Raw genomic sequence first — 12,616 nt, forward strand, 5'->3', positions numbered from 1 at the left:
GTAATGCAAGTGGGGAAGCTACCTATCACTTGCTGATATCGTGTTCTTTTGTTTTTGGAATTTGGGAATGGTTTTTTGCTCTTTATGGGTGCAGGTTGATTTCTCCATTGGATGTGGAAAGGCAAGGTCCAAAAATGTTATTACCAAAAGCATCATAGCAAGGGTAGTTTAATGGGTCAAACAATTAGGCACTTTGACTCTTTCTCCATTGAGGACATAATAAGTGGGGGCAGTCTAGGTCCATTAGGTATTGGTGGAACCTTTAGGGATTGTACTCATACTGACCATATATTCAGTACTGATAGGGAAGGGAAGCTCAATAAAAGAAGAACTATTAGCAGCATTGCAAGGACTAAGGAACATAATTATAGAAATATTGGAGATTCAAGCAACTAAATGACTCAAAATTAGGAGCTGAACCCATGGCTGTACAAGAATATCATGAACGAGATTAAAATGCTGAAAAGGAAATCAGTTATAAGTGTAAAATGGGTACAAATGTCAGCCAAAGGGATGGCTGATACTCTTACCAAACCAATGGGTAAACCGAGGGCAATTTATTTGGGGGTCAGGTGGAAAAGGGTTGTAACACTGGACCATACATCATCTCTATGTCTATTGGTGGTCACACTGGACCATACATTTCTGATTCTATAGCCATTGGCTCCTTCCATGCCATGAAGAGTGGGATTCTCACCTCAGCAGCAGTTGGAAACTTTGGACCTTCTGCTGGTACTGTAAGTAATTATGCTCCAGGGATTCTCACTGTAGCCGCAAGAACTACTGATCGAGAGTTCAGGAACAAAGTTGTTCTGGGGAATGGCAAGTCTGTATATGTAAGTCGTTCCATCCATCTCCCTTTCTTCATTATTGATCACTTGTAACCTGTAACCATTTATCAGCTAGCTTTGATTAATTTCATTTGTTTTCTCTACAATGTGTAGGGAGTTGTAATTGACAGTGTCTCCAAACAAAAGTTTCTATCCTCTTATAAAGGGTGCTGATGCTGTTCTTAATACATCTCAATACACAGCTTATGCAAGGCAACTGACTCTTCTCCCGTGCGTTAATTAATTATATTACTCCTTTCTTTTGTTAATTACAAAAAGTGTTCAGTACCTCTGATTTCATGAACAAATCTGTTTTGGTTTCTTCATTCCAACCTAACAACTTCAATGGCATTCACAACAATGCTGCAATATGTCTTGACTACAGTAACTGTTACAAAGATTCATTGGACCCCAAGAAGGTGAAAGGAAAGATTGTATACTACGACAACTTTTATGATGCACCCGATTACAATGTGAAGAAAATGGGAGGGGTTGGAACCATACTAGAATCGAATTTCGGACCTTTTGATTATGCCTCCGTTTTGATCTCACCATCGACCACGGTAAACCATACTCAAGGGCAAATAATAATGGACTACATTAATTCCACAAGGTAATTCATGAAAGCAAGCTCTATATATACATTGATACTGTACTGCTGTTTTCCCTTTGTTGCTCTTTTCAAGTAAGTTTATCAATACAACACTCAATTGACAGAGGAACAACTGTGCTGACTTGAGCCATTTCAATCTGTATTTTTTTTTTGGTTGCAATTTATCTAGTTCCCCCAAAGCCGTGATATTCAAAACCCAGGCCATGAAAGTTGCTGCTCCATCTGTGACTATATACGTTTTCATCTAGAGGACCTAATCCTGTATCAAACAAAGTTCTAAAGGTAAAAGAAATGGGCGTCAGATATCTTTTATTGTAGAAAACTCACCACATATATCTCTTGATCATCATTTACCATCATCAAGAAATTTATTTCTAGCTTGTGCCATTAACCATGACACCATTCTCTTGCTAGATATTGTGTGTGGCAATTAAATGGGTCACTTCACTTATTATTGAATTGAATGATATCGAATTCCTTCTGATCTGATATTTTCTCAATTCATGATGAACATTCAAAACAGCTTGATATTGCTGCTCCTGGTGCCAACATCTTGGCTGTGTACACAGGAATCGTGTCAATTTCCAGCTGGCCAGATGATGATCGGTTTTCCAAATTCGTAATGATGTCTGCTACATCCATGCATGGATAAAACTAAGCTCACTTTCTCTCTCGCTGATCATCTTCAAATGTATTCTTCAAAGCACCCAAATGGATAAGTGGGGTGGCTGCCTATGTCAAATCAATGCACCCAACTTGGTCGCCGGCAGCCATCAAATCTGCCATCATGACAACCGGTAAAAAACTCCTATGCCTTCTTTCTTTATTTAACTTCCTAAAGAAAATGGATAAAACTAAGCTCACTTTCTCTCTTGCTGATCATCTTCAAATGTATTCTGATGTAAATATGTATGTTTTGTATTAATCAGCTACACCAATGAGTTCTACTGTCAACCAAGAGGCCAAATTTGCGTATGGTGCTGGTCAGGTGAACCCACTGAAGGTTGTCTCACCTGGATTGGTCTATGACATGGATGAAATGCAATACATTGAGTTCTTATGCAAAGAAGGTTACAGCGGTACAACCCTAAGTATGATAATTGACTCAAATCCTATCGACTCCTCCTCACTTCCATGCAGCTAATTGTGAATGAAGCTATTGAGCCGGTAACTGGCGTGTTCAGAAGGACAGTCACTAATATGGGGTTAGCAGGGTCCATATACAATGCCACCATAAATGCAGCACCTGGTGTAGAGATTACTGTCGAGCCCATGAGTCTGTCATTTTCTAGCATTGGTGAGAAGCAGAGCTTCACTGTATCGGTCAAGGCAAAACCCAAGAATGATCAGAGCTTCACTGTATCGGTCAAGGAAAAACCCAAGAAGCATAGCTTCACTGTATCGGTCAACATTTCCCCAGTTTGTGATCCCGTGTTGGTTGGAGATAGTTTGAATTCTTTTCAAGTTTCGGATATTTCTTTAAAGAAATATGCAAAATCAATTATGATTATTCTTTTTCAGTGATTGGTTAGTGTTCATTTCAGGTTTGCAGCAGCATTACATGATCTCGACTTCTAGAGATTGGTTGTTGGGTGATGAAAAGCTTTTTTTATTAAAGAATCAATATGAACCATGCATTTGTTTTATTAATTTTATGCTTTAGGTTTCAGCAAGTGTCAACTGAAATTCTTATTTATAAAAAAAAAAATTTAAAAACCTAAGCCGGTGGTCAAACAAACCGCCACCTTTGGTAAAACATTACACTTAAACCGGCGGTTTATATAATGTCTATGCCGGCAGTCCAAACTGCCACTTTTGTCGAAATAAAACATTAATAGTGGCGGTTTAATTAGATGAAAATTTGGTCTAATCCAGCGGTTAACCGCCGGATTTGATTACAAAATTTAACTAAGGTGGCATTTTGTGGTAGTGACAAATTAATCTAAGTTGGCGGTCAAGGGCATTGGCTCAATAACTAAGCCGACAATTCTCTAAAAACCGCCACTCAATGTATGGTCGGACCGGGTCCCTAGGACGGTGGTCTTTGTATTCTAGACCGGTGTCCATGACCTAGGGCGATGCAAGTAAAGAAGGTGGCCACTGAACCGCCGGCTCAAATCTATGCCGGCAGTTTAAAAGGCTAAGCCGGCATTTTAGCAAGCGCCGGCTTAGCCTGTTTTTCTTGTAGTGCCTGCCTTTTGAGTATAGACCTGGAACTTCAGTTGAGGATGATCTGGAGACACGACATGTGTACCTCAAGTAAGAAACACAATAATATTCTCCCAGCGAATATTTAAGGACATACCACCCAAGGTAAACTTTTCTTTATGCTCTCTACACCCTACCATTCTAACTGTCCTGCCTTCTGCTTGTTTTTCGAACTTACTTGATCGGTTATAACTAGCTTGTTTTAACTAATTTGGGTTAATTGACTACCTCATCTGTTTAGCGTTTACTGACTTGAGCGTTAGTAGAGTGCTCTTCACTACATTAAAGAGATAATCCAAACGCATTGATGATCCATCAAGTCCTGATGAGACAACCAAGAACATCCTTGATCTGGCTTCATTTCTCAAATCTTTATTGATCAAGTTTATCATCATAATATCAAAATTAAAGCTTTTTGAGAGATTTGATTTGTTTCCCTTTAACCCTTTTGGGCGTGCTATGCAACACCTTCATCTTCGTTTTATCTGTAATAATAGATCAAGTGGGACCCATTTATGATTGACCCGTGGAAATTTAGCTTTTTCAAAGGAGTAAATATGACAAAAAAAAAATCTGAGAGATGGGAACCCATTTTTCAGGTCAAAGTGGATGAAACTTCAGTCCTGTCATTGTTAAATCGTTAAATAGTAACCAGGTAGACAGCACACCAAAAGGAAAAAACTTTTGGGGTTGAAAAGGATATAAAGTAAAGCATAGCACCAAGAAGATTGTCCCGAGTTTGGGGAAGGAATTATTGTCATTAGATTGGGCAAGTGGTGAGTGGAGTGAGCACTATTTAGAGTTCAATTTGGTTCCTTCCCCATCTGGTTTTTTGTGTCTGGCCCGGCCCCATAGTCCACAAGGCCAACTCCAGCCTTTATAATATTAAAATTGAAACAGGGGTAATGCCCAAGTTAGGCCCCAATATCTAACTCACTATAATCTAATAATGCTTGGAAAGGCAAAAGTTTGACATTATTCAATACTGAGTCTCTAGTACAACACCAAAGAATAATAAGGGAGAGAGAGGCCCTAGTGCCTTTAATGAAGATAAATCAAAAAAAATTATTTTTTTGAAATGTAGGTGTGATACAAACGTTTTTTTTTGGCAAAGGTAATCCTTTGATTCTCTTGTTACGAATACAATCCAAACTTGTATTTGTAACTTGTTACGAATATGATCCGAAAAATTTTGACAACTTGTAATTGTAGAAAGAATTTGCAATGATCAATTGTATACACACAAGATAGGAGAATTTTCTTTTTTTTTTTTGTTGTAATAATTTGATGAAGCTTTTGATTACAACAACCCAAAGGCTGAATTCCTTTAACTGACGTGGCATGGAGCTGTAATGGTTTCGAAGCTTTAATGATCGAGGAGCTGAAATTCTAATTCATCTTCTCTTGATGTTGGTGCAGCCCGTCTCTTGTTCTCATGAAACTTGTTCTCCATTTTCAAGGGGGTCGTTCCTCTTATCCCATCCCCCCTTTTATAATTAGTTGGGTTCAATTTTCAGCCATGATTCCCTCTCGTTTGACAATAATGAAAGTGTGGTTATGGTTGATAATTGCCATTTAATTGGGGGAACCACAAGATTGGCTTGATAGCTGTTAGTAGGATTCTCTCCACCAATTTTGGTTTAATCCAATCAAGATTGATTGGTGAGGCTTGCTTAAATGGCCAATCGGCAAGAGCTTGACTCCACAAATCTGGTTAAGCTACTCCTTTTCATATCTAAGTGTGATTGCCATTCAATTGTGTCCCAGTTGAGTAAATCCCTCAAATTGATTTGAGTGAATCCTCAAATTTAGCATGATTTGAAAAAAAATATTTATCATTGCCAACTTTGCAATATTTTATCATTTTCTTCCTATTATGCCAAGGTGAGATAATTGGGTGTCTTCACATAAAAAGGTAATTTATTCAATTATGATTAATTTGGGTGAAATTATAGCCATTTAAATGCCCCCCACCAAGCTGATTGAACCTCTTGATTTGAAATAATCACTCTAATTCAACGTGATTAGAGAGAAAATATCTTTAATTGAAATATAGTGGGCCTTCAATTTAGTGGGACGCTTAAGGATTGCCATGTGGCATGGGACTAATGTCCATTTACAATGGACCCCAACCCTACACCATCTTGGGCTTGAGCTCAACCATTTCTCCTTTTTTTTTTTCTCCAATTCATATTTAGCTTCAATTTCGTGGGCCAATACCTTAGAGGCCCCTATATTCCTTTCCCCATTCATTTCATACTTGGCCTTAATGCATTTCTTGGGCCAACATCTTCAGTAAGTTGAAATTTATATACCAACAAATGCCCCCTAAGTTGGTGGTTATTATTGTAATTGGCAATGCAATTACCGACTTGCAAAGTTTTGCACTCTTGCAAGCAAAAGTAAGAATTTCTTGAATCATTTGCAATTTCACTCATGTAGATCATGAGTTTTTTTTTTTTTTCCATTCACAATTTATACTCGTGCAAGTCAGGAATAGTGTTTTTTTTTTAATATTTGATTTAGTTGTTCACAGTTTATACTTGTGTGGGCCAGGAGTAATAATTTATTTTGCAATTGCACTTTTACAAGTTGCCTCCCTACCCTTAAAGGAATCAAGTCATGCCACAATTCATGAAGTGACTTGTACTTGCGATTTTGGGGCTTTGTAGATAGTTTAGGTTCGTGTTCGGGAGAACATTTTAAGTTATTTTGGAAGTTGAGTAGTTCATACTCATACTCAAGAGTCTTGTAGACAGTTTATTCTCGTATCTAGGAGAAAATTTTGAGTAGTTTATACTCATACTCTTGGAGTTTTGCAGACAATTTATACTCGTATCCAAGAGCAAATTTTGAATAATTTCAAAATGAAGAGTAGTTTATACTCATACTCTTGAAGTTTTGTAGACAATTTATACTTGTATCCAGGAGAAAATTTTGAATAGTTTCAAAATGACGAATAGTTTATACTTATACTCTTGGAGTTTTGCAGACAGTTTATGCGAGTATCCGGGAGCAAACTTTGAGTTGTTTAGGAGGTCAAGTAGTTTATACTCATACTCGGGAGCCTTGTAGATAGTTTATGCTCATATTCAGGAGTATATTGATTGAGTTTTTTTTTTTCTAATACAAGGTTTAGGTTCATATCTAGGAGCACGAATAGTATACTTTGTAGTACTCTTGCAGAGTAATTAGAAGCCGGGGGACTTGTTTCAAAACTTCATTGATTATCACTCGCGGTCGCTGGGTAGCAATGTTCTTGCCTTGTCTTTTCTTGCTTTTGGGGAGTCTCTATGATCGAACCTTCCTTTTAATTTGCTTTGATTGTCCACAAGGTAGAGTGGATTGGTGTGTCACATGATGCCCCTGCCGTGTAATGATGGGCTAGTCATCTTTTGAGAGTGACGTGGTGGACCAGAGTGAAGGAATTTCCTTGGAACTTAAGGCCTGTGCTTGTGCTCGATTTAGTACTACCCCTAGTGTATGGCAACAAGTAGAAGGGTCACTGGGGATTTGTGTTTCATTTAGTTATGCCCCCGATGTAAGCTCATAGATGACAAGACAATGAGGGCATTGGAGGCTTTCAGGTTCAAATGATCCAAATGTAGTGGTTGTCATGTTGGTGGTCGCTATGTCCTTGGATTTAGTTCGATCACTCTTGATTCGACCAATTTTATTATCTTGTCTTTGAGGACAAAACATTTCTCAACTGAGTGGCTAATTACCCGATGGTAATGACAATACTTCGGATAATCAAATTTTCCTTTCTCTTATAGGCGTTTACTATTAGGAAGCTCTATAAGCTTTCTAGTTAGAAGGGCATCCAACATTTTCGGGATATCTAAATTAGGAAATGGATACACCTTTGCTTACAATTCATTAAGAGTGAGTTTTGGATTTTCTTTCTCTTGTTTAATATTTGATTTTATTTCTTTATTGCTTTTTTTCTTCTTGATAACCTCGAGAGGGGCTATTGAAGTTGCTAGAACTTGCATCGGCTTAGACAATTTTATCTCATTTTCACCATCTTTCTTTTCCTTTTCCCTTTGGAAATCATCCAGGTGATGTTCTCCAAAGGTGGCCAAGCTAAGTTCCATGTCATGGGCGCAGGTGGCCAATTCCTCAAATGTTCGGGGTTTTATTCTCTTGAGGATGTAATGCAAACCCCAACCCATGCCTTAAATACAAGTATCAATAGTCGAAACTTCTAAGAGCTTGTCTCGACAATTGAGGTAGAGATTTGTCCACTTGTCAATATAATCAACGACTGGTTTATCTTTTTTCTATTTTGTGGTAGTGAGTTCGTACATGCTTACAGTGCGTCGAGTACTATAGAAGCGATCAAAGAACTCTCTTTCTATTTGATCCCAACTATCGATTGATCCAGAAGGGAGGTTGGTGTACCAGTCAAATACATTTCCTCGTAGAGATCATACAAATTGCTTTACCAATAAATCATTGAAATTTTCGACATTATTACATGTCTCTACGAAGTGCACAATATGTTGCCTAGGGTTACTTTTCTTGTCAAATTGTTGAAACATCGGGGGTTGGTACCCTAATGGCATAAGCATTTGATCAATGCGCTCAATATATGACTTAGTATACACTGAGGATTATTGTGAGACACCTCCTTACTAAGCACATATTGTGTAAGCTATCATGTTTTGGAGTTGTTGTATTGAGAGGGAGGCAACCGAAGCATGTTGGGCATCCCGCATGTTAGTACATTCTAGCAACTCCTCTCGGGGAGGGTTTACTTGCGGGGTGAACCCTAGTGGGTGTTAAGGCCCTTGGCTGGATGCTATTGTTTGCATTTGTCCCATTTGGTTCATAAGAGAAGCAATTTTAAGAATGTAAGCAATTTTAAGGTCCTTCTGTTCCACATTCTTTGCTAACTTAGCAATGGCCGCAGCCATTTCAACAAATTGTTCTTCCACTATAGTAGCTCCCGCCATCACAACAAGTGCTACCGAAGTATAGGAGTATGTCTGTGTGTAATTGGACCCTCCGGTCTTAGGGGAGTTGGGATGAGAGTCGGTCTTTGAGCTGGTACTAGATTCCGTGTCTGACACGGGTATTTGTTCAATTGGATGCTCAAGTGAAGTTGTTGAGATCAATTCTTTTCTCAAGCTACCCCTTAATAGCGTCTTTCACCATTGGTAGCCTTAAAGGTTCCGTTTTGGGGTTTCGGCTATTTGAAGGGACCCCTATAGTTGTACAAGGAGCAAGAGGATGCAACCAATTGTGAATTCCTAGACCTCATCATGAGACGAGTGTTTGGTCTCTCATACTTAGAAGTTGGCAAAACACTTGAACTAGATGAACTTGTACTATAAGTTGCATTTTTCTTGTTGCCGATGACACTTGAAACGGTTTTCTTTGGAGCCATGTGTCCAAACCGTTTGCAAAAACAAACTTGATGTATTGACTTAAGAGATGAGAGGAAAGAAGGTCCCGCCAAGCGTGCCAAAAATTTGTTGACACAAATTTTGAGCTAAATTTGCTAAATTTGGAGCACAAAAATTAATGAAGACAAATCAAAGAAATTTATTTTTTTTGAAGTGTAAGCGGGATACAAACTCCTTTTTTTTTTTTTTTTGGTAAAGGAAACCCTCTGATTCTCTTGGAAAGAATTCTCCTATCAATTGTACACGTGCAAGATAGGAGAATTTTTTTTTTTTTTTTTTTTTGTTGTAGTAATTTGATGAAGCTTTTGATTACAACAACCCAAAGGCTGGAGTCCTTCAGCTGACGTGAACGGAGCTGTAATAGTTTCAAAGCTTTAAAGATTGAGGAGCCAAAATTCTAATTCTTCTTCTCTTATGTTGTGCAGCCCATCTCTTTTTCTCTTGAAACTTTAATAGGAACGTCGGAACTAGACTCTTCTTTTTTTTTTTTTTTAAATTTTCTGTCTCCTCCGTCCTTTCTCTTATCTTTTTTGTCTTTCTCTTTTATATAAAAGAACTTGCTCTCCTTTTTCAAGGGGGTCATTCCTCTCATCTCATCCCCCCTATTATAATGAATTGGTTCAATTTTCAGCCATGATTCCCTCTCGTTGGACAATAATGGAAGTGTGGTTATGGTTGATAATTGCCATTTAATTGGGAGACCCACAAGGTTGGCTTGATAGCTGTTAGTAGGATTCTCTCCACCAATTTTGGTTTATTTCAATCAAAATTGATTGGTGAGGCTTGCTGAAATGGCCAATCGGCAAGAGTTTGACTCCACAAATCCGGTTAAGCTACTACTTTTCATATCCATTAGCCAACTGTATTCCCCTTTTTTGATCCTTATCTAAGTGTGGTTGCCATTTAATTGGGTCCCACTTGAGTAAATCCCTCAAATTGGTTTGAGTGAATCCTCAAATTTGGCGTGATTTGAGAGAAAATCTTTATCATTGCCAACTTTACAATATTTTGTCATTTTCTTCTTATTATGCCAAGGTGAGATAATTGGGTGTCTTCACATAAAAGGTAATTTATTCAGATATGATTAACTTGGGTGTAATTATAGCCGTTTAAATGGCCCACACTAAGCTGATTGAACCTCATGATTTGAAATAATCACTCTAATTCAACGTGATTAGAGACAAAATCTCTCTAATTGACATATAGTGGGCCTTCAATTTAGTGGGATGCTTAAGGATAGCCATGTGGCATGAATGTCCATTTACAATGGACTCCACCCCTACACCATCTTGGGTTGAGCTCAACCATTTCTCCTTTTTTTTTTCTCCGATTCATATTGGGCTTCAAGTTCTTGGCCAATACGTAAGAGGCCCCTATATTGTATCCCACCTCTTTTTTTATTATTCTTTTTTCTTAGTGGGCCCAACAACTTTCTTAGTAGGCCCAATAATTCATTTCCATTCAATTTCATACTTGGCCTTACTGAATGCATTTTTTGGGCATTTTCAGTAAGTTGGAATTTATATACCACCAGCCCTACACTTAATTTAAACAACACTTTTGCAAAAAGTGTATATATTGAATCAATTGTGGATGAGAAATTAAGAACTCCTTCACACACATACCAGCATGGTCGATTCCTCTATCTTCAACCCTTAGAAATTGATATAGATTATGTGATTAATGCTGTTACATGAGCTGAGAAACCCTGAGCACCATGGTAAAATTCTAGAAAGCCAAAAATAGGCTTACAAGAACCACAAAACTGACTTTTAAGTGAAGCTCTGTAAGGTTGTCTCTCTTAAGCTGTTCATCAACACAGGGTAAATTGCTGAAACCTCATGAAGTTAAGAAATTACAATCTAACAAAGATGTTTATTTTCCAAGTTTTCTCTTCATGTGAATCACTACCCTAAACCCTTATGATTCTTTTTTTTTTTCTGAAATTGATTTGTTTTTCCCATAGAAACCAGCCTAAAAAATAACTGTATGGGTACTTTGGACATTTTCATGCCTCTTTTTAGAAGATTCTATCAAAGAGGGTCTACTTGCAACTGTATTAAAAAATTTAGGGGAAGTGATTGCAATTACTAAACTTCCAACAATGGTCAGAAACTTCAGGGGTGGTTTCAACAAAGATTGTAACCATACATTGAGAACATTTCACCATGACAATATCACCACCAGACTGGTTTGATTTTTTTTTTCCTTTTTTTTGGGGGGGGGGGAGGGGAGGTGTTTAACATTATTTTAGGTTAGATTTTTATTGTTGCTTGTTAATGTGGCTGCTCTCAAACTCAAATCCATGTTTTCATCTTATCCATTACACCAACTAATGGCCCATAATCTTGTCTCTGATATCTTTATGCAATTCTTAAAATTAATAATTACAATCTTAAAATACAAAATTTAAACAAAAAATATAAAATATCAGGTGAATATGTTTTGCTCTAAGTATCCATACTTAACTGTTAAGTTGCCCAAATATGACAGTCATGAAAATTTGCAAAACCTTGGCAACACTGAAAGCCTTTGTAGTCAAATGGAGACGATGACACTATCAAAGGTCTGGTGTGACATTAGCATATGCCTGACCCAAGGCCCAAAGGATATAAGCCCAAGACTCCACCCTATTTAGGTAATAGGGTTGCCACAATGAAAAGTTCAACATCAACTCTTCCCATGTTGAAGTAGGTTAAATACCACAGCACCAGTGCCGTAAAAGCCAGTTGGCCTAATATCCTTATAACTATTAACCTTGATAAAATTTATCTATTATGCTTAATGTCATTATTGATGAACCCAAAAGGTCAAACCAAATTTTTACTTTTTAAACCATAAAAATGGCTGGTAATCATAAAACATCCCATCAAAGCTAACCACCATAACCGCCTGAATTCAGACTTTTTTTTTTTTTTAATTTTGGTAGAAAGAAGAGATCCATTGATAATTATCAATGAATTCAGACTTTGAAGGTTTAGGAAAGATGTCAAATTCACGCTTTTTTTTTTCTTTCTAATTTAGAAATGCATTGTTCTTTTTGTGAACTACCACTATTACGCTAGGCCCACTAGTAGCCCAATATGGGCCGAACATACAGCCCAGTGATTCATTGTAGGTTAACGTTCCTTTTCTCTTGCCCAAGGTCAAGACTCGAGTAATAAAAGCATGATAACACCAATCCAGGATGAAACTATTACGCTAGGCCCACTAGTAGCTTTTATTTCTGTTCTTTGTAATATGATCAGTTCATAGAAAGTGAGGTTGTGATCTTTTTATACCTAAACCCCACCTCCCAAATTTTGTCAATTTGTCAAGTTAATTAATATCGTTATTCATTAAAAGAATAGGAAAAGATAGGGAAACCTATAATTAGTACGTTTCCCTACCTTTTCCTTCCTTATCCTCTCTTTTGTTTCAAACCAAACACAGCCTAAAAGGCTAAAGGGTGATCAATAATGGAGCACAAGAATTTCCCAAGACGTAACCCATCTTAGTTAAAAGAATTACTGAACCCATTTTTGTATGATCAATAATTTCAATCTTAAGAAAAC

At 37.5% G+C, this 12,616-nt stretch overlaps 1 long non-coding RNA gene across 1 annotated transcript; it reads left to right on the forward strand.

The window, feature by feature from the left end:
- LOC104606134 (uncharacterized) lies at window positions 1–3,005 on the forward strand. Its single transcript, XR_016085273.1, has 6 exons — window positions 1–836; window positions 945–1,061; window positions 1,216–1,443; window positions 1,613–1,725; window positions 1,967–2,240; window positions 2,373–3,005. It is a non-coding gene; the product is annotated as an uncharacterized LOC104606134 (long non-coding RNA).
- Window positions 3,006–12,616: the final 9,611 nt, after the last annotated feature.

This window comes from Nelumbo nucifera, chromosome 4 (assembly GCF_055504915.1).
Source record: "Nelumbo nucifera cultivar China Antique chromosome 4, China Antique-T2T, whole genome shotgun sequence".
NCBI classification, from domain to species: Eukaryota; Viridiplantae; Streptophyta; class Magnoliopsida; order Proteales; family Nelumbonaceae; genus Nelumbo; species Nelumbo nucifera.